Consider the following 19,358-nt stretch of genomic DNA (forward strand, 5'->3'; position numbering starts at 1 on the left):
GAGCTCGATTGGCGCTGCCTGCGGGGGAGGAGCGCCGCCGCCGTCGCCGCCGCGAGCTGGGAGCTCGATTGGCGCTGCCTGCGTGGGAGGAGCGCCGCCGCCGTCGCCGCCGCGAGCTGGGAGCTCGATTGGCGCTGCCTGCGGGGGAGGAGCGCCGCCGCCGTCGCCGCCGCGAGCTGGGAGCTCGATTGGCGCTGCCTGCGTGGGAGGAGCGCCGCCGCCGCCGCCGCCCCCGCCGTCGCAGTCGTCGTGAGTGAAGAAGCGCCTCGGTCACGCCTGGTGAGGGCCCTCGCCGACGCCTGGGCTTACCTGCCGCCCGGCCAGCTCCTCTCGTTTCCCGTCCCCCGCGGCCCGGCGCGGGGCAGGCCTGCCAGGGCCATGGAGGACGAGGTGGTCCGCATTGCCAAGAAGATGGACAAGATGGTGCAGAAGAAAAACGCGGTGAGCGCGGCGGGCGGCGCGGGCCGGAGGGAGGCCGGGCGGCGGGCGGGGGCCAGTCGGCCTGAGGGGGCTCCCGGCCCGCGGTGAGCGCGGCGGGTGCTGCGAGACGGCGGCGAGGCCCGCGCTCTGGGGAGGGGTTCCTGGGGAGGGGGGAGCTTCGTGTCCCGCGGCCGCGTCCCGGGCAGGGGTTCTGGGGGGCGTCCTGTCCCGCAGCTGCGTCCCGGGCAGGGGTCTGGGGGGCGTCCTGTCCCGCAGCTGCGTCCCGGGCAGGGGTTCTGGGGGGCGTCCTGTCCCGCGGCCGCGTCCCGGGGAGGGGGTCCTGGGGGGGTCCCGGGGAGGGCGTCCGGTCCCGCGGCCACCGGCGCTGGGATCCGCCCTGGGCGCCCGAGGCCCCTCGTGATTAGCGCAGCCCGGTAAACTCTATGGAGGCATCTTCCTCATTATTTTAAACGTGACGGTGGTAAAGCCTCGCTGGTTTAGCTGAAGAGTGCAGAGAGCCCTCCCTGTTTGAAAGAATTGGTTCTCTTTCCCGGGCTCATTGGCCAGCAGCGAGAAAACAACATCAAACAGAGGTTTGTGATCAGTTTTAGACATGAAACTGTTCAAGCAAAACGTGAATTTCCTGGATCTTATTTTTGAGGAAGGCTGAACATTCCCTTGATTGTCTCAACTCCCCTGCATGTTTGTTTAGCAATTAAAAAAGGTGAACTACGCCAGTGTACTTGGCAAGTTGCTAAACTTTTTGGAAAAAGTGGATCTCGTTAGGCCGCGGAGTGCGGGGAGCTGTGTTTAAGGCATTGCCGCCGACGAGGCTGTGCTGCCGGCTGGATTTGGACACATGTCGTTGCTGGTCCTCTCAGTGGTTTACAGTTGCTACCGGTGGCGTTTTCTGTTACTGATAACGTGTGCACGTGAACGTGGTCTCTTGCGGTTTGTATGAGGTGCTCCAGTTTCTGCATTTCTTTCCACCTGTGTGGGCCACTCTCAGTCCCTTGCTTCCGAGTCGTCTATATTTTCAGCTAAACTTCTGAAATTCTAAGTCCAACGAATGTGAAGGAGAGAAGGGCTGCTCTGATTTGCACAGCACTTTGGAGTTACAAAGCGTTTGTGCAGAATTCTTTGGGGACTCACGACAGCTGTGTTGCATTCATTTTACAGAATAAGAAACTGAGTCAGACCAAGCAGTTCACCTCCTTAAATGAAGTGTGCGTTGTGGATTAAGCCAGGACCCGAGTTTTCTGCTGGGCAGCATGCAGAAGTAGTGTTAAACACCGAATTCTTAAGACTTCAGACTTGGTGTGCGCCTCTTTTCCTTTAACAGGTGCATTGCCCGGCGTGTAATTTCATACCCTGTTCATCTGTCTTTGCAATTTTGGCTTTTTAAAGGATTTCCTGTTTGTTTTCTGTTGCAGACGTTGCCGGTGCCATTTATTTTTTCTGTTGATACAGGCCTTTCATTCCTCACTGCAAGTGATGAGTTCTGTATATTTGATTGGCTGAACGTTTCTGTTACTCTGTTTAAACTGGCAAGTTTTTTTTCTTTGCCTAGAGAACCCTAGACTCCCCTAGTAGAAGCTGGCTCCTAGGGAAAAAGGCCGTTTCTTGGGTAATTTTTTTCTCGAACTCAGGCTATAAAATGTGTACCTTTTAATCATCTAGTGCACTAGGTGTTTTTGTTTGTTTCCTTTCCTTGAAATAGACGTTTCCTAGAAATGAGGAATTCCTTAGTGAGCAAGTATGGAGAAGACCAGTTTGTATTTATCTGCAGTTCTCAAATTATAAACACATAATGCGTCAGCAGGAGAATGAGGATAAGCTCCACAGATAATCCTCAAGTCTCACTTTTCTTTACAAATCTTCTATTTCTAGTAGTACAGAACTTTACCAATATAAAAACTTGCCCCCCCCCCCCAAAAAAAAGAACACAACTGCAGGAAAGAACAAAGAGCACTTAAAGTGTGTGTGTGTGTCTAATATATACATGTACATATACCCAGGTACATACACCTTTATATTTATACGTTATTTTGTAAATAAATGACAATAATAATGTCTTGTGGAGATGTAGAACAGAAGTATACAACAAAAGCACAAACAGCAGGAGGGGGCAAATGGAGTTAAACTGTTAAACCTCCATGGGATGGTTCCATGGAGGAGGCAGAGAGGGGGATGGGATCCTCGAAGAGCTGCTGAAGACCTTGCATTTTTTGCAGATCTCTTTAGAATGCTACTTGCATATTGTGCTCTCACTGAATGCACCTGGCTGAGCTATGGCACATTAGCACGGTAAACATTTGTCAGATTTGCCCTAGTCAGAAAATTTTCTATACCTGCCATCCTGCTTGGCACTTAAAAAAAAATTTTTTTTTTTTAAGCTCTCTATGATATAGGGATGATGGGTGAAGAAGGTAGGCTGCAGGGTAATATGTAGTATGTATGATCCCATTTTGATACAGTAAACAGAAAGTATTAAATGCATGCCTGTTTGTATGAGCAGTGAGTTTGCATGGTTATCTCAAGAGGGAGGGAATGGGACGGGTAGAGAAAGAGACTGACCACAGACTATTGTTTTACTTGTTACAAGAGGCATGTGTTGCCTTCATTTCTGATTAAACTTTTTGTTTACAGATTATTGTAGGTTTACATGCAATTGTAAGAAATAATAGTGCGATAGCTCCTGTGTGTCCTTTACCCAGTTTTCCCCAATGGTAACATCTTACAGAATCATAGTATACTGTCACAACCTGGGTATTGCCATTGACACAGTCAAGATAGAGAACATTTCCATCCCACAGGATCTCTCCTGATGCCATTTTATAGCCACTGCTGCTCCCCCACTCCCCACCAAATCATAATGATCTGATAGTGCAGTGGATAAAGTTGCAATAAAGTTTTTGTGCAGATGATCAAGGGAAAATACCCCCTGGGGAAGATGGCCCGTCTCCCACTCCCCCGGCCCTATCTGTCCCTGGCAACCTGTCATTTCAAGAATGTTATGTGGGACTTCCCTGGTGGCGCAGCGGTTAAGAATCTGCCTGCCATTGCAGGGGACATGGGTTTGATCCCTTGTCCGGGAAGATCCCACATGCCGCGGAGCAACTAAGCCCATGCGCCACAACGACTGAGCCTGCGCTTTAGAGCCCGGGAGCCACAACTACTGAGCCCACGTGCCACAACTACTGAAGCCCGCGTGCCTAGAGCCCGTGCTCTGCAACAAGAGAAGCCACCGCAGCGAGAAGCCCGCACACTGCAACAAAGAGTAGCCCCCGCTCGCCGCAACTAGAGAAAGCCCACACGCAGCAACGAAGACCCAACGCAGCCAAAAATAAAATAAATTAACTAATTAATTAAAAAAAAAGAATGTTATGTGAATAAAATCATATAGTGTGTAACCTTTTTTTTTTTTTTAAGTAAAAAAAATTTTTTTTTGGCTGCGCTGCCGGTTGTGCGATCTTAGTTCCCCGACCAAGGATTGAACCCAGCCCAGGTAGTGAAAGTGCTGAGTGCTAAACACTGGACCGCCAGGGAATTCCCAGTATGCAACCTTTTGGATCGGCCTTTTTCAATCAGTGTAATTCCCTGGAGAGTCATCCAAATTGCATGAATCAACAGTGCTCCTTTTTTTTTTAAAAAAATATTTATTTATTTATTTGGCTGTGCGGGTCTTTAGTTGCAGCATGCGGGATCTAGTTCCCTGACCAGGGATGGAACCTGGGCCCCCTGCATTGAGAGTGCAGAGTCTTAACCGCTGGAACACCAGAGAGGTCCCAGTGCCGCTTTCTTTTTAATTGCTGAGTAGTATTCCATGGTTTGGCTGTACTTCAGTTTGTTTAATCACTTGCCCATTGAAGAACATCTGAGTTTTTTTCCCATTTCCTGACTATTACTGATAGAGATGCTGTGGACATTTGTGTACCTTTTTTTGTGCGAACATGCGTTCTCTGGGATAAATGCCGTAGGGTATGTGTTGCTTTTTTTGTTTTTTTTTCGGCTACGCTGTGCCACATGTGGGATCTTGGTTCCCCAATCAGGGATCGAGCCCGTGCCCCCTGCATTGGGAGCTTGGAGTCTTAACCGCTGGACTGCCAGGGAAATTCCTGTATTGCTCCCCCCGCCCCACTTGATTGATTGATTGGTTGATTGGCTGTATTGGGTCTTAGTTGCGGCATGCGGGACCTTCGTTAAGGCATGTGGGATCTTTATTGTCGTTGCGGCGCACGGGCTCTTCGTTGCAGCATGAGAGCTTCTCTCTAGTTGTGGCGTGCGGGTTTTCTCTCTCTAGTTGTGGCACGTGGGCTACCTCATTGAGGTGTGCGAGCTCAGTAGTTTGGTGCGAGGGCTTAGTTGCCCCGCGGCATGTGGGATCTTAGTTCCCCGACCGGGAATCGAACCCGCGTCCCCTGCATTGCAGGACGGATTCTTTACCACTGAACCACCAGGGAAGTCCCTGTATTGCTTTTTTAAATTAAAAAAAAAAAAAAAAAAAGGAAAAGCAATTAGAGGTGAAACAACTAATTATACGATTGCCTTTCAAAGTACATATTCAAACCCTACATTCTTGGTGTACATAAGTTATTTATGTTGATTTGTGGTGTTTAGCTCTAGCAACAAGGCAATAATAATAACGCTGTAGTTTTCCTTGTTTCTTTCAACTGATGATCTGTGTATTTATTACAAATATTAATTAACACTCACAAGCTACCAGGAGGCAAGTAATGGTTAGCGCTGGTGTGGTTAACTCCTTTATAGATAGGGAGGTTGAGGCATGGGTATTGTGGAATTTGCCATGTTGAGGCATGGGTATTGTGGAATTTGCCTAAGGTTATAGCACTGTGTTCTGACTCAGATTCATTCAGATTTATTCCTTCCCTTTCTGTCTCCTGAATTAACGCTTTGTAATTTTGACCTAGGTGTGAGGACACGAAAAGGGTTTTTTTCTGTATCTGAGGTTTAGTGCTTGTTTTATAGAAGCAATATAGTATAGTATAGTGGTTAGAGTAGGCACTTTAGCATCTGATTTTTGTTTTTTTCTTAAGTCTTTAATGAATTTGTTACAATATTGCTTCTGTTTTATGTTTTGCACATGCCGGAAAGGTAATAGGCCTTGGCCCCTGGGCCTGGGCTTCGTCTCTTGTGCTGTCTCCTGTCCCTGTTGCCCCCGCGCGCTGGCCCGTCCGCGCTGTGCCAGGGGGTATTGGTCGTCTCGCGGCTCAGTTCACAGTAGCTGAAAGGGACTGTGTGTGATGTTCTCATTTCTGCCCATCGTTTTCAAAGGGAGGCTCTGGCCATTGCTCCTCGGGTAAAATGCAGAGGGAGTGCTTTTTAAGATGGGACTGTCAGTGTTGGGGACACTCCTTAATTACCAAAACGGAATCCCCTTCAGTTCCTCCAGCTGTGTTGTTTTGGCACAGAAGATGTGAGTAATAGGAACTGGAGCTAAGTTGGAGTGAAAAAACGCACCGGTCCCGCCGAATTTTCCATCGAAACAGTTGATTTGTGTTGTCTCTAGGAATTCTAAAGGGCGTACCGTTGCTTCCTAACCGGAGTCATTTGAGAGATCTACCTCTGTACGTTCAAATGATTAATTTTGAGACTTTGCTCATGTGTGCAGTAAACCCTTTAATTCCCTAAGACCTTCCTTTCCTCCATCTCATACCCCATTAAGCCCGCTTCAGTTCATCTCCTGAATTTCTTTGGAATCTGTCAGCTCTCCCTCAACACCCTAATACTGAACTTGCCTGTGTGTTGCGATTAGGTCCTAACTAGTGTCCATATATCTTGTTTCCTTCCAATCCGTTCTTCACACAAAAAACCTTCAAGGCAAGTTGGAACATTGCTCATAAACATCGCTCACAAGCATTGTTTTGAGAATAGAAAACAGTGTTGGCCTTTAAGACTCTGCGTGGTCTAGAATCCTCTCTGCTTCTCTAGCCCCATCTTATGCCACTTTTGCCCTCACTTTCTATGCTTCAGATACACTGAAATAACCTTAGTTCTCACTCATCTGACAGAAGTCAGTTCAGATATTATTTTTCACTGTGATCCCTAGCATTAACCAAGTTGATTATCAGGTTTTGTATGAGGACTAAAACTAAACTGGGAAGTGGAAGAATTGAGTTTCAACTGTTTCAGTCAACACGCATGTATTAATGATACCTAAGTATTGAACACCGGGCTAGGTTTCATGAGGGATACAGAAGTTTTGGCCATCTCTGGTTTTGGATATCCCTTATTTGTTGAGACCTTTGCGTTGTTTGGTTGCCTTTTGTCTGTTTTCCAGATGGGAAAACAGGAACAAGGGAAGTATAGGTTATTACTAGGTGGGGTTGAACAAGTGGAGCAGCAAACTGCAAAGCAGAAAGAAGAGGGACGTACTATAGAGGGATATGACTTCCATTCTCAAGGCGCCTGCATCCTGTGCAGGGAGACAGCCTAACATAAAATGTGCCTAACAACAAATATATTGACTTCTGACTAAAAATCTCCAGTTCATAGAACCGAGGGGTTTGTACCTTCTCCTTTAAAAGTGGTAGTCCTGGGACTTCCCCGGTGGTCCCGTGGTGAAGACTCTGCGCTTCCAATGCAGCAGGCGTGGGTTCAATCCCTGGTTGGGGAGCTAAGATCCCACATGCTGCGCAGCCAAAGAAATTTTTTTCGAACGTTATACTCCTGTATTATTGGCTTTAGTGGTTTCGATTTTGTTTTACTGTTAAGAAGATTTCAGTTTATTTACCGGGAACAAACAACACATAATGTAAAAATAGTTTCCCAGAAACGATTTCCATCATTCTCTTCTTCCCTTTCTCCCGCAGACTGGTGTTTCACCTTGACAAGTTCTCTGTCATTCCATAGGAAAGCTGTCTGGCTTGGAGGTTGCAATCCCAGGGAATTTTTCATCAGCGGGGAAGTCTCCATCACTACAGAGGAATCAAGGGAGAAGTCAGTCCCTGGTAAGTGAGATGCTCCCCCTAAACACCAACACAGCAGTCGTGTACCTTTCAAGGGGTTCAGGGGCAAGATGGGCAAAGGCATTTCTACTAACTCTTCTTAAGGATCACGGACAGTGCCCTATGCTACGAGGTAAGCGGTGACTGTTGTAGTTCTTACTGGTGATCCTTTCCTGTCACTGATTCTCGGCTTTCTTTGTATTTCATAGGACTGTTGTAAGTCCAATACAAAATGAGTCTTATTTTTAAAAACCTGAAATGTTTTACAGAGCCTAGCATTCTCATATAGGGTCCTTTCCATTCTGCCCACTTTCCCGAGAGGCCAAGAACACTTCACACCATGAACTAGGAGAGGGGGTAGAGCCCTTTCTGATGAAATACATCAACAAAGACAGAGCCTTAGCCTGCTTGCTCTCTGGACAGGATCTCGGACCACAAGGTCTTCACTCCTGGTATAAATGAAGGAAGTGAGGACAGTTCAACTGGCACTCTCATAACAAGAGTTCTGAAACACCTTCCAAAGAGACTATAGCAGTAGATGAGGGAAGGGAGTGCTACAGTGTGGCAGTACAGGGGGGAACGATCGGCTACAGCAGTGAAAAGTGTGGTACCGATTGGTGTGCTCTCGGGGTTCTTGTACATGTAGCATAGATGACCTCTACAGTGGCCCTCCCACCTTCCCACCTGCATTAGGTGTTCTTTTTTTTTGTAAGTTATGTTTATGTATTTATTTACTGTTTGAACTTATTTATTCTACGTATTTATTTTTTTGGCCGCACTGGGTCTCTCATTGCTGTGCACGGGCTTTCTCTAGTTGGCGGCTAGCGGGGGCTACTCTTGGTTGCGGTGTGCGGGCATCTCATCGCGGTGGCTTCTCTTGTTGCGGAGCATGGGCTGTAGGCACGTGGGCTTCGGTAGTTGAGGCTCACGGGCTCTAGAATGCAGGCTCCGTCGTTGTGGCACATGCGCTTAGTTGCTGCACGGCATGTGGGATCTTCGCAGACCAGGGCTCGAACCCGTGTCCCCTGCATTGGCAGGCGCCACCAGGGAAGCCCTAGGTGTTCTCATATAGAGTCTAAAAACAGAGAGCACTGAGAGAAGGTAGTGGTTATTAAAGGCTCAGGATCTAAATTCTACCTGTCTCTACACCCCTTCCCAGCTGTCGATTTGACCCCATTTTTGAATGCTGACCTCATTGTTCAACTTTTCTCTGCCGTCTGTATACTCACCTTGAAAACTTGTTTCTGTGATGCGTTGAGCAGACACAGGGTGGCAGACTGCAGAGGTGGAAGCTGGTGGTCGGATATTTGTGGGCTGAATCTCCTTCAGTCCCGTTCCCATTTCTGGTTGCCCAGAGGCCCGACTTCCTGTGTGTGACGCAGAGCCGTAGGATTGCGGGCAGGAGCCAAGTTCTCCATACAGTAAAGACCCCAGTGTGCCTTGGTTATAGTAATATACCTGGCTTCCTTCCTGGCAGGGAAGTGACAGGCGGCTCTGCCCCTGATTTGTTCGTGGGCCTCCTGATCCAGCAGTTCCCTTGGCTCTGCCCCTGTCGTCAGCTGCCCCTAGGATAACTCTGAGCCCTAGCCACTTCTCTGGTAGATTTCCCTATTCCCCCACTACAGTCACACCTGAATAAGGCAACTCAGACCTTTCAGAGATGTGTCCTGAACCTCTTGTTTTCTGAAATACCTATCTGGTGGTTGTGAGACTTAAGGCCAGCGTCCCCGAGAGACTTTTTCTATTTCTCCTAGTAAACCTAGACTCCTCTTCTGTCACCTTCAACTCTACTCCAATTGTGTTCTTTCAACCCAGACCTCTGACCCTGCTTTTTACTTCTGCCATTTCATCCTCACTCCTGCTTCCTTTCCTAAATCCATACGTCTCTTTTGGCCTTCCTAGCCCTGGGCCAAGTTCCTTCCTCTTTGCTCAGTTTTTACCCCTTTCTTTCATTCTCCCATCCAACTTTCAGTCCTTCCTTTCTCACGCCCCAGTTAGCAGCATCTGAAAATTCGAAAGGTTTGTTACTCGTCTATTTAATTGTATTCCATTTACTTATTCAGTTCTATACCTGTCTTACCTGTGTATGGAAGAACAGCTGGTAGCCAAGGTGGCACCAAGAATCCTAGCAGCTCTCACTTGACGTATCCGTAGTAGTCGGCAATTTCCATTTCGTTTTCCCTCTCGGTGAAAAATTGCAGCTTGCCCGAAGAGGTGTATCTGGCAGCATTCTCCCGTTGTTGTTGAGCCCGCCTCTTCATGGCCTCTCGCTCTGGCCTCTGCTCTTGTTCGATGGGCTTTGACATGACTGGCTCAGGCACGTTGGGTTCCCTCCATGGAACTCGTTGCTTGCTGAAGTCTTGGAGTAGAAATTGGGTTTGGAGCTTGGGTGGGGCCTGGCGCTTATTCACAGCAGGGGGAACAGGCTCCCGCTGGAGAGGAGGGCCAGATGAAGTTTTGGAGGGTGCAGGCCTAGGAGCAGCAGACTGAGGGACACGAGGCTGGGTGTGGTTGGTCCAAGCCGGTTGGGTTGGGTTGGTCACAGTTGGCTGAGCTGGTTTGGCGGGGCCTGGCAAAGAGGCAGGAGCTGGCTGGGATGAATTGACTGCAGCAGGTTGAGCTGAGTCAGTAGAACCAGGCTGGGCACGGTAAGCCCCAGCAGGCCGATGTGAGGCCAGAGACTGTGGCCTCCGAGGAGCGGGTCGAGCTTGAGGCTTGTCCCAGGCAGAAAAAGGCAGAGGTATCAACTTGACCTTCCCAGGAGGAGGCCGCTCATACTGGGCTGGAGATGGACACTCTGTTTCAGCACTGCTGTCTGGTTTCTGGGCTTGGACTTGCGTTTTCTCAGGACCCTTCCCCTCACGTGGGGTATGCCGCCATGGCTGGATAGCTGGGGGTGGCTGGGGGTCTTTGGGGTTGCTTGACTTTCCCAAGAGCCGACAGGAAGAGAGCCCAGTTTTCGTCTCATTCTTCTTCCCCAGCGCATGAAGAACCTTCACAGACTCCAGCATGCGCACGCCAAGGGAGGTTCGAGGCTTTTGAAAGCTCTGTTGGAGAAGCTCAGTTTGGTGTTCCTTTCGCTTCGTGTGGGGGATTGCTGGCTTCTCTTCTGCCTTGACTTTGTTCCCTGACTGCTTGTTCTCTTCAGCCTTGTTTCTCCCTCTGGTCCTTTTGGTCTTTTCCTGCCCGTGGCTCTTAGTTTTGCTGATCTTTCTGGATGCAGCTTTCTGAGGTTTGCCTTGAGAGTGCTTGGCCGTGTTCACAGGAGCCCTGTCACTGACTGCAGCGTGGCAGGTAACCACTTCTCCCCCTAACAGGCACTCTGGTTTCTTTGGCTGGATTTTGGCCTTGGGAGCGCCACTGATAGGCTCAGAGGCTTTCTGTTTGTTCTTCCTGGGTTGATCAGAGGGAACCTTTATGACACTTGGCTTTTCCTGCACCTGATTCACCTTAATGGCTCTGGTGTCTTTAGCTTTGATCACGTTGGGACCTTGGGATTGATCAAGCTCTTTCAAAGGATTAAAGAGCTGGGGAAGGTGAATATCCTCCGCCAGTGTAGTAACGTCTGCAAGACCACTGCTAGGTTCAGTCCCATTTTCAAGTGTCCCTAGGTCCTGACGACTCCGGCTGTTCTCTCCCAGATCAGCATTTTCAGAACCAGGCTGCTCCTCTTGGCTGAGGGGATCGGTGCAGGCCAGCGGCTGGTGAATATCAGGGATTCCTAAAGGGAGTAGTGGAGGATCTTGGTTCTCTGTTGGGATCTGGTAGGCATCCAGAGGCTTTGAAAGCTTGGTTTTGATATCATCCACGTGCTTACTCTCTATTTGTCCCTGGCTTGGAGCTGGAGGCAGGGCCAGGAGACGCCTGGCACTCTGGACTGGAGCTGTCACTGAAATGTCCCCAAGTTCAGATGGTGGGTTACTCTCAAGTATGTGGCTGTTTCTGCTACTGCAGGACTTGGGGAGTTCTTGACTTTGTGTCACACAAAACGTCTGGCTTGGAGGTTGCAATCCCAGGGAATTTTTCATCACCAGGGGGGAGGTCTCCATCCCTACAAAGGGATCAAGGGAGAAGTCAGTCCCTGGTAAGTGAGATGCTCCCCCTAAACACCAACACAGCAGTCGTGTACCTTTCAAGGGGTTCAGGGGCAAGATGGGCAAGGCATTTCTACTAACTCTTCTTAAGGATCATGGACAGTGCCCTATGCTACGAGGTAAGCGGTGACTGTTGTAATTCTTACTGGTGAGCCTTTCCTGTCGCTGATTCTCGGCTCGCTTTGTATTTCATAGGACTGTTATAAGTCCAATACAAAATGAGTCTTATTTTTAAAAACCTGAAATGTTTTACAGAGCCTAGCATATTCTCATATAGGGTCCTTTCCATTCTCCCCACTCTCCCGAGAGGCCAAGAACACGTCACACCATGAACTAGGAGAGGGGGTAGAGCCCTTTCTGATGAAATACATCAACAAAGACAGAGTCTTAGCCTGCTTGCTCTCTGGACAGGATCTCGGACCACAAGGTCTTCAATCCTGGTATAAATGAAGGAAGTGAGGACAGTTCAACTGGCACTCTCATAACAAGAGTTCTGAAACACCTTCCAAAGAGACTATAGCAGTAGATGAGGGAAGGGAGTGCTACAGTGTGGCAGTACAGGGGGAACGATCGGCTACAGCAGTGAAAAGTGTGGTACCGATTGGTGTGCTCTCGGGGTTCTTGTACATGTAGCATAGATGACCTCTACAGTGGCCCTCCCACCTTCCCACCTGCATTAGGTGTTCTTTTTTTTGTAATTTATGTTTATGTATTTATTTACTGTTTGAACTTATTTATTCTACGTATTTATTTTTTTGGCTGCACTGGGTCTCTCATTGCAGTGCACGGGCTTTCTCTAGTTGGCGGCTAGCGGGGGCTACTCTTGGTTGCGGTGTGCGGGCTTCTCATTGCGGTGGCTTCTCTTGTTGCGGAGCATGGGCTGTAGGCACGTGGGCTTCGGTAGTTGAGGCTCACGGGCTCTAGAATGCAGGCTCCGTCGTTGTGGCACATGCGCTTAGTTGCTGCACGGCATGTGGGATCTTCGCAGACCAGGGCTCGAACCCGTGTCCCCCGCATTGCATTGGCAGGCGCCACCAGGGAAGCCCTAGGTGTTCTCATATAGAGTCTAAAAACAGAGGGCACTGAGCGAAGGTAGTGGTTATTAAAGGCTCAGGATCTAAATTCTACCTGCCTCTACACCCCTTCCCAGCTGTCGATTTGACCCCATTTTTGAATGCCGACCTCATTCTTCAACTTTCTCTGGCGTTTGTTATACTCACCTTGAAAACTTGTTTCTGTGATGCGTTGAGCAGGCACAGGGTGGCAGACTGCAGAGGTAGAAGCTGCTGGTCGGATATTTGTGGGCTGAATCTCCTTCAGTCCCATTCCCATTTCTGGTTGCCCAGAGGCCCGACTTCCTGTGTATGACGCCGAGCCGTAGGATTGCGGGCAGGAGCCAAGTTCTCCATACAGTAAAGACCCCAGTGTGCCTTGGTTATAGTAATATACCTGGCTTCCTTCCTGGCAGGGAAGTGACAGGCGGCTCTGCCCCTGATTTGGAATCTGAGATGGTGTTCCCTGAGCAAGGCTGGCAGAAAGCGATGGATGTAGAGGGACCATGTTCTTGGCGTCTGAAGTTTTATCATACTGGGCTGCCAGAAACATGGAGGAGGCAGCTGTGTGGCGGTCAGTGAGTGCCAGAGTAAAGTCTCCGAGTGAAGAAGAATTCTTTTCAGTGCTTGCTGTGATGTCCCACTCAAGAACACCTGGATAGGAAGCAGCTGAAGTGGAGATCTGGCTGTGGTCAGTAACTCCAGATAACATAGTCGTGCTAGAATGTTGGTAAAGGTAGGCACTACCCATGAGTGTCTGGAAAGGGGTACCAGTAGCCGATGCCGAACTGACGGCAGGGGCAGAGACTCTGGAGAAGTTGCAGACACTTCGTGTTAGGGAAGTTGCATTGCTCACCACAGGAGGAGAATGCTGCAGAGAATTTAGAGTTCCAAGTAGAGATGGATGTTGGAAATTTTCTGTAAGAACAAGAGGGTCATGACAAACTCAGGGAGGTTGAGAAATTCTCACTACGTTTGAGGAACGGCATCATCTGAAGGTTCTTGCTATCAGGACACCTCTACTATCACTACTTCCTGAGAAACCCAAAATCAGACAGTTAATGATGGCTGTAAGGACTGAGCAGTTTTCCACTCTTCTCTATTAACTGCCTGTGCTCCCAATCTTGGGCACAGACGGGCAGAAGAGCCAAGTGGTGTGGTTCAGAGATTGTTCTCTAGGCTGGAAGCAACCTTCTCCCTGCCCTGTCTTTCCCTTCAGCCTGCACTCGTATTGACTTCTATGCTATTTCCTAGACTGGAAGCATTTTAGAACTAGGAGGCCCTTAGAGAACTTCGATGTTCTCAGTCTCATTTCGTGAGTAAGGAAACTGAGGCTCAGAGAGGTCGGGTTGACTTGTTCAAGTTCTCTCATTATGTTAGTATCATTACCAGGTTTCAGAACCTAAGTATCCTGACTTCCTTGCCAGGACTCCACTCTGAGCATGATACTGCCAGAAAGCAGGAGAAACAGAACTTATAATATAGGCATTTTTTTTTGTCCATTAGAAAACAGTACGGCTATTACCATTGTCGTCTTCAGTGTCTCCCTTTGCTTGTGCAGTTCCCACGCTATTACCTAGAGGTGACGTACAGCTCAGTCCAACTGGTGAATTGAAAGAGTCATTTTTGCCCTCTTCAAGCCTGGTTTCTCATCCTACCTCAAAATGATTACCCGAAAGTGGATTTCTTAAGTGCTTTTGGAAAGGGAAAAGTTATCTGATTCCTTCAGATTACTCATCTATAAAGTGGTTATAACACCACCACCAATAATAATAGCAGTAATAATTAATAGATGAATAAGCTGATCTATTGCGTATGGTTTATATGGAGGAAGATACAATAAGTTCTAGAAAGACAAAGAAAAATCATGACAAGCATATTACGTTAACGAAAAAGAAATCCATAGATATTAATGAAAACGGGGGTATGTGGCAAGTATCGAAGCCTAATGAACTTACTAACAAATGGCATTCTGTACTATCCATGCAATATTATGAAAGTGAATTTTGCCCACTCTATTTTAGTGAATACTATTAACCAGAAAACACGATGGAGGTGATAGAGGTGAATGAATTCCTAGCCAATGCATACAGACAGAGAAGGTATGTCAGTAAAAAATGCATAACAAGCAACAGAATGCAATAAATGTGCATGTATAGGTAGCCACAACACATATAGACAAGTATTTCAATGAAAACCGGTACGAAGCAGACAGCAAAATAATAAGTGTAAAAGAGTTTCATTATTGTGCTCCTTCATATTTTTACCCAGCAAGTAAGAGGTATTAAGCCTAGGAGAAATATATATTTCAATGAATATAGCTTATATAATAAGCAGAAAGGAAGCTTAAAATGTATCAGGAAGGTTTTTGGATTTATCCTAGAACTTAGATTAGAATCATCTTCAGCATCCAAGAAGATGGCATCCCAAAACCTCAAAAAACCATCATGCCTAGAATCCCATTAAAAAAGATTTTCAAATGTAAGAAAATCCACAGGACTCCACAATATGGTTTTCGATAAACGTGGATGTTTGTTTGTTTTGTTTCTTTGGCCGCGCCGCGTGGCCCTGGCCGTGAAAGCACCGAGTCCTAAGCACTGGACCGCCAGGGAATTCCCTAAGTGGGGGGGAATTAGAGATGTGGGGCTTGACTTTTTCTTCTTCTTTTTCTTCTTCTTCGGTAGCTAAGATCTACAAGCGAACGATGGCTGTTGATCAATGTGCTCTCTGTGTTAGGAAGGAAATAACTGTAAAAATGAAAAGCAGCCTTGCCTTAGAACCTACATATCACACAAAGGAAAATAGTCCTTCTGATTCAATTTAGAAGATATCACTTAAAATGTTGAATTGGCGAAATGTCTACCTAGTTTAAAAATTAGAAAGAATAAAACACTGAAAAGCAGCCCCCTAGATAACCACTGTGGTTGCTTGTTTATAGGAGGCATCATTTCTAAAACGTGTTTCTAAAATGTTTATATTCAAAACTGTCAAGTGGCCAACTGTATTCAGAGAGGCAATAAAAGAAAGAAAACGGAGTATGACTTTTCTGATAAGCTGCCTTTGCTGGTGATCCCCTGTTCTGGCCTTACTTTCCTTCTTCGTCTGTTAATGTAAGGGTTTGCTACCATCAACTTGGTTTTGCCCTGCTCTGAGCAGGTTTCCCTCTGTGCTGTTTCTGCTTTAATTGAAAATCTTTGGTTCCCATCAGCATTCCATTGCAAACTCCGTTTTTCTTGAGAGCTCCTCTATGCTTTCCCTCTTCATTCTTACATTTTCTCCCATCTCTTGGTGCCTGTTGGCCTGTGCTAATGAAAACCATCCTAAACTTCCTTACGCTCGACTCTGTGCCTCCCTGTAGAGCCCAGTACTCTCCATCCTCTCTCCCTATTCTCTCTTTTCAACTAGTCGAAATCCTAGTGGAGGGAGACCATTAGAGATGAAACATCTTGGTATATATTGCTAGTTTTCTATGTCCCCTGGCTTTTCTATGTTTCTGTTGAAACACTCTTGAGAAGTGTCTGATTTCGTTTTCTACATGGGTACCCTTTAAGGCTCAGTACTGGAAAAGAAGGGGATCAGAGTGATCAACCCAATGTGGTATCCTAACGTAACAGTTAAGGAAAGCAACAGGCTTTGTGAGACAGCCAGTGATTTGTCCAAAGTCACACAGATAGTAAACGTCAAAGTCAAAAGTGAAATTAGGTCTCCAGACTTGTAGTTCAATACTTTCCCTCATTATTCCATGCTATTTTGAATCTCCTACTCAATTTAGGGGCAAAAGAAATCGAACGCAAAACTTTCCAAAGTTTCTTTTCTTACCTGACATGGTCAGAGAAGAGGAAGCATCCACTGCAGGTACAAGGGATGAGGAGACAACACTAGAGGATGTCTGAGTGGCTGCAGCTGAACGGCGCACGTGTCCAGTACAGAGGTCACTGGTTACTGGTCCAAACAGCTCCACGGAAACCCCAAGGCTCTACCAAGTGGTAGTAGGTTTGGTAGGAGAGTGATGTCACAAAGCAGGCAGTTGAAAGGTATGAGAGAGCCAATAGGGAGGTCCGATCCCCAACAGGAAGGCGGGCTTGGGTGAAGAGAGTGTAGGAGAGCTAAAACAACACCTGAGTTTCTGAGCTCTGGGGAGGAAATCCTAGAAGACAGATTTACCTCCCCCAGGCTCTTCCATTAGGGAAATCATTGCAACATTTCTTACAGACGTTCATTAATACACTGAACTAAGAGTTACTTACATTCTACAGAGTATTCTATTTTATGTATCATATACTTAGAGCTATATAGATCTTATTTAATTAATAATCCTTAGGAAGGAAAGAGCCATCTAGTTTGAACTATTACAGTTGTTCTGAAATCATATGTGTCTAATGAGTGAACTGATAGCAGCTTTTAAGGAGCCAAAGTAGGGATTAAGAAGCTCTCTTTGTAACTTGGTTCAAGAGTAGGGTGAAGTTTGTTGAGTGTACCTTGTGGAGAATGTTGTGGTCCAAGGCTCTTCTCTTTTAGTTTCTTCTCCTTGACTCCTACCTTCCTTGGGCTGGGCTAGGCTGGGGGCCAGGTTGGACTTGCGACTTAACATTTCTCTTCCGCTTTCTCTTGTTTTTTTTTCTTCCATTATGGGCATTGCTTCGAGGACAAGCCTTGATCTTGCATTGGACGTTACTTCCTGTCAACTTCCAGCAGCAGGAGTCTTCTTTTCAGTGCTTGATGCCTCACGAAATAGACTCTGCCCGTTGGCAGCAAATACCAGAGAGCTAGGAGACAGAGCTGGTTGCAGACCTTTCCTCTTCCAGCCTTTGGTTGCAATTGTTTGGCCCGTAATTTGCTAGCTCTAGTTCCTTGGGCCACACAGGTATCCTGCCATCTCCAGCTCTTGTTATATGTGAGAGACATTCTGAACACTGTCCCTTTTTCTTTGCACAGAAGTATATACAGTGTGGCAGTTACTGTAATCTCCTCCGCCTTGCAAACAGCCACTCTAGAATCTTGGACCTCTAGGACTCTCTGTCTTGCATGCTTGGGTGCAAGGCCAAGCAAAATGAAGAGGAGAATAATTAGAGAAAGAGGAGGACGTTGGTGGAGAATTGGGAGCAGGTAAGGTGAAAGGGCACAGGAGAAAAGAGATGCATGTAGACTTTTTGGTTTCTGTGGGAAACAGGTTGACACACTTGGGCCTCATTTGGTATTAACAGAACAGAGAGTTAAAGATCTAAGTAGCTAGATATAGTGTGCAGCAACTGCCATGAAGTCTGTACACTGAAGAGAACAGTCTCACATCTAGTTTTCATTTTGTTTTATGTCATAGTACCTTATTTATAGCATTCACTGGTGTGTTTGTAGAATACAGATGTTTTCAAATGCTCTGGTTTTGTCTACATGGTTATCTCCTTGTCCTGTTTGTAAGGAATCCAACATTGTAAGACATATTGCATGTTTTTCTCTTGACGATTGTTGACCTTGAAGCGCCATGAACTAACTTGAGCTGTTGGATTCTGTGGAGAAACGTTCAAAAGGGTCTGTGAAAAAGGCACTGTGGTGAGTCGCATTATGCACCCGAGCGTAAGGAGCAGATATCTGCCACCAGCCCAGCTTGGCCTGGATTGCCTCTGTTTTAGTTCCCCTGGTTAGTGCTTTTCTCCCTAACCACTCTTGTGACTGTGATAATGTGAGTAAGGGCTGAGTTGCTAATGATCTATGTGTGAGGTAAGCTGGTTTGAGGGAGGAAATCTATGGACCTAGTCATTTTCCTTGGTGGTAAGCTTTCAGGGGTGCAGAGATTGATCTTCCTGGGGCCTTTTCTGGTCCCAGGAAGATATCGCATAGATGGGACCTCCCAAGACACACATTGAATCTTTAGGCCTGTTTTTCCTATTATGAGGTACGAGTTTCTTCACTGATGGGGATGATGCTTATCTGAGAAGAAATTGTGAAAGGTGGTGTAGTGTGGAGGTGTGGCTTCAGCTTTTAAGTTTTCCTCCAGGTTTTTCCCCTAAGCTTCCTACTTCGGACGGCCTACTTACATGATACTAGTAGGTGATGTCCGGCTAACAACTTCCTAAATATACCTGCAAGCCAGATCAGTGTCTCTTTTCTCTGTATTCCCATGGAAATCAAGAGTCCCGCCGAATTTTCCATCGAAACAGTTGATTTGTGTTGTCTCTAGGAATTCTAAAGGGCGTACCGTTGCTTCCTAACCGGTGTCATTTGGGAGATCCGCCTCTGTACGTTCAAATGATTAATTTTGAGACTTTGCTCATGTGTGCAGTAAACCCTTGAATTCCCTAAGACCTTCCTTTCCTCCATCTCCTACCCCATTAAGCCCGCTTCAGTTCATCTCCTGAATTTCTTTGGAATCTGTCAGCCAGCTCTTCCTCAACTTCCTAATACTGAACTTGCCTGTCTGTTGCGATTAGGTCCTAACTAGTGTCCATATATCTTGTTTCCTTCCCATCCACTCTTCACACAAGAAACCTTCAAAGCAAGTTGGAACGTTGCTCATAAACATCGCTCACAAACATTGTTTTGAGAATAGAAAACACACTGTTGGCCTTTAAGACTCTGCGTGGTCTAGAATCCTCTCTGCTTCTCTAGCCCCATCTTGTGCCACTTTTGCCCTCACTTTCTATGCTTCAGATACACTGAATTAACCTTAGTTCTCACTCATCTGACAGAAGTCAGTTCAGATACTATTTTTCACTGTGATTCCTAGCATTAAGGAATTTGATTATCAGGTTTTGTATGAGGACTATTTCATCAGGGGTACAGAAGTTCTGGCCATCTCTGGTTTTGGATATCCCTTATTTGTTGAGACC

Source organism: Balaenoptera ricei, chromosome 13 (genome assembly GCF_028023285.1).
Source record: "Balaenoptera ricei isolate mBalRic1 chromosome 13, mBalRic1.hap2, whole genome shotgun sequence".
Lineage (NCBI taxonomy): Eukaryota > Metazoa > Chordata > Mammalia > Artiodactyla > Balaenopteridae > Balaenoptera > Balaenoptera ricei.